Raw genomic sequence first — 3,571 nt, 5'->3', positions numbered from 1 at the left:
GGCAGGGCCGGGAGCCTGTGGGGCGCAGAGGGCACAGGCCAGCGGCCACACGGACCAGGATGGGGCAGGAGGGGAGGTGCCTGGGGAACCCCAGAGCCAGAGGACCCGGCCGGAGCACAAAGCGGGCAGAGAAGGAGCAGCTGGGGCACTGCAGGAGACCTCAGATGATCTGTCTGCTCCAGCCTCCGCTCCGCCCCCCTGCTCCGCCCGGCACCGTCCTGTGTTGGATGGGGACGGGGCAGGGCGGGGGTGTGGCCTGGCCCTGGTGGCTGAGGTTTTCCCAGGACTGGAGGAGGAAAGGCAGGAGAGTGAGCGCTTGCATTCTTTGGAAGGCGGCAGACTGGAGCCGGGTCAGAGAGCGTAAGGCCTGAGCGGAGGAGGAACCTCGTGGGGGCAGCTGGGCTTCACCTAAGGAAAGAACCCAGGAGAGATCCTGTGCGGGGCTGCCTGGCAACTGGCGCGGCTTGAACTCTCTCTGCGGGACTTGTCTGCACTTGAAAGGCCGCAGCTGCACGCACTGCTGCAGGCTTCTCAGAGACACACGTTCCCCATCTCCCAGCACCGCCGCCCATCCACCTCCCCAGAGGCGCAGCCAGGTCCATGCCAGAATTCTGCTGTCCACCCCGCGCTGTCCACGGCTCAGCTTAACTCCACCGCCCGAGCGACGGAGCTGGGTTGGGCTGATTCCCTAGTGTGGACCAGCCCTGCGCTGGGCAGCCCAGAATGCCCAGGGCAGCAGAGCCCAAGGAGCGCTCCCCCGGCCCGGGAATCACACTCAGAGACCTGCAGAAGCAGCCTACAAAGTGCTCACCTGCACAGCCCCTGCAGACAGCTGGCGCTCGGAGCAGGCCACAGGGAGAGGAGAGGGGTGCTGTGGGAACGGGCCGCTGGGGGGAATGCGCTGCAGGCATCTCTCTCTAGCTTTGATGCTACACCCATCCGCGCCGTGCGAACCCCTGCAGCTTGTGTGCCAATAGGGCACAGTGGTGATTCGGTGTGTGTGTGTGTGGGGGGGGGTGTTTGGGAAGGGGAAGGATGGCTGGGGCAGAGAGGTTAGGCACAACACTGGAGAGCAGGTGGTGGTGATGGAGCAGTGGTGAGTGGGACGGAGGGGATTTGGAAGCGTGTTTGGGAGGAGGGAGGATGGCTGAGGCTGGGGACGTGTGATGATGTGGGAAATTTCTGTAATAGTTTTACGAGGCTCGTGTGCGCCTCAGGTTCCTGTGTGCTGCATTGTTACCTGGGGTGGAAGAGGGTGTTTGCTCCCCGGGCAGGCAGAGACAGAGGTGTGCGTGTTGCCCAGCTGTCTGGGTCTGGTCCCCATTATCAATGGAGCCTCTGAAACGACAATGGCAAATCCAGTTGCCCAGATGTTGTTACCTAGCAACTACTGCCCCAGAGGGATGTGGACTTCGCCGCCCCCTTCGGGAAGCTGAACAATTCCCAGCTCAAGACCTAAGAACCGGGGAGGTGTGAGCTGGGGGTAAGCGTTGGCTGCAGGAAGCAGTCGGTTTCTCATTGAGTCCAACAGAGGAGATCAGAGGGAGGGACAGACAGAGCTCGGACCCAGGAGTGCACTACAGCTGGGCTGGGCTCTGGGCCAACCAGAATGGACCATGCGTTAACCTTCAATCCTCTTCTGACAGAGTGGGAATTTTTCATAATATTTTGGATTAATATTGCGGAAATATTAATATTTCCCCTATGAGCTGCATGGTAACCAGGTGGGGGGAAAGGCGGTTTACTCTGCAGAGACCCACGTGTGACTGACGCCTGGCTGTCTGGGGCCTATGCCCCATGCCCACGGAGAGCCCAGCAAAGAGCATGGCCACCCCAAGTGCCTGGACATTTGGTACCATGGATGGCCAACCCTCTGCAGGAAGCCAGCCGGGTGCGGCCAGCTAGAGAACAAAGGGCTAAGGAGGAGGCCAGGTGACCATATTTCCCAGGAACAAGGACAAAGGACTGAGGAGGGGCCAGGTGGGGTTTCTGGACTGGGACTAGAGAGGGGTCAGGGAGCTCTGGGCCAGCCCAGACAGACTTTGCTGTAACTCTGTTCTCCATGTTAGTTGAGGACTCTCTACATCAGTGGTTCCCAACCTGTGCTCCAGGGGCCAGAAGTGGCCCACAGGGGCTTTCAAAGCGCCCCGCTGCTCCCCTCCCGCTGGCTGCAGAAGGGAGCCGCTGCCTAAGGACCCAGGTGGAGTGCATGGGGCTACAGAACGCGTACAGTTTCCCTGCAGCAACCAGGGGGATGAGAGCGCCTCCTCGGTGAACTCCTTCCGTCTGGCTGTAGGGGATGGGAGGGAGGGGACCTGCTGGTGGAGACTGGTGGCCCTTCAGGGTAGTAAAAATTACATCTGTGGCCCTCGAGCCAAAAAGGTTGGGAACCACTGCTCTACGGCAGGTTCCAGACATCTAATAACCCCTCCTGCCGTTACCTGCTGGCCGAGTCACTCCACTTCAAACACGCTGGGGGTGCAGGGCTCCCTTTGGGGTACAAGTCTCCGCTGGGGTCCAATGCAGGTGGACTCGCCGCAGGGAGCTCCCAGCGTGAAGCAGGGGCGCTGGAGGCCCCGACGGTCGGTCCCAGGAGGTAGTGGAGCCACAGGGCTGAGCCCGGCGAGTGTGACCCAAGCGGGCCGGCGCACTGAAGGGTCTTGCCAGGGACTGGTCTAGAGCCATGCGAGAGCCCCGGCCTGTGGATCTGTGACACCTCTATACAACCCTAAGGACCTCCTGTGCTGTTTTCCAGGTGGCTAATAAACCCGACTGTTGTGAGCGTGAGCATCACTGCAAGTGCTGAGCCAGGTGCGTTAGTCCCTGCAGAGTGGACAAGTCTCCAGCAGGGTCTGCCTCGGCTGCACTTGCTGAACACAGCTCATGCTGCCAGAGGCCCAGCCGCAGGGGGCAGTGAAGCCGTGTGGCTACCCTGAGTGAGGCCCCTCAGGGGTCTGGCACCCTGCAGGATTCTTCCTAGAAACTGTTCCAGGCGGGGGCCCTAGCACCAATCCTGTGGCTCTGTGGCCGTGGTGGGATGCTAAAGGCACCAGCAGAAAACAAGAAGAACACGGTGTAGAACCACCTCCTGCAGGAGGACCTGGCACACCTGTGCAGGGAGAGGGTTAAGTGCTCGGAAGCTCAGCAAGGCGCTGCTGACTGGCTGGAGGAGGAGGAGGATTGGTCCAAGAAGCAGGTTCCAGGCCCAAGTGAGGCTCCAAGAGGGATTGAGAATGACAGAGCAGCAGCAGCTCATCCGCAAGACCCCGTTCCCCATCCCACAGGGGTCTTCAGGAGCTGGTTCCCTCTCAACAGATTTGAAGCGCTGGGAGTTGGAGCTGAGAGCGAAGCAGCTCCAGCTGGAGCAGCAGAGACTGGCGGACCACAGAAGGGAGCGAAAGCACGAGATGGAGATGGAGAAAGGGAGGGGCAAGAGGACCCACCGAGGGCTACGTGGGGAAAGGCCCCGGGATGCCAATTCCACAGGGAACCTAGATACCACATTGTTGCCCGTTTAAGAAAGGGGGGAGGGGGAACATTGATGCCCACCTCACTGCCTTTGAAAAGGGTT

Source organism: Emydura macquarii, unplaced genomic scaffold, assembly GCF_026122565.2.
Source record: "Emydura macquarii macquarii isolate MOO-44397 ecotype Brisbane River unplaced genomic scaffold, CSIRO-AGI_Emac_v2 contig_2246, whole genome shotgun sequence".
Classification (NCBI taxonomy): Eukaryota; Metazoa; Chordata; order Testudines; family Chelidae; genus Emydura; species Emydura macquarii.
Note: the sequence above shows the minus strand (reverse complement) of the source record.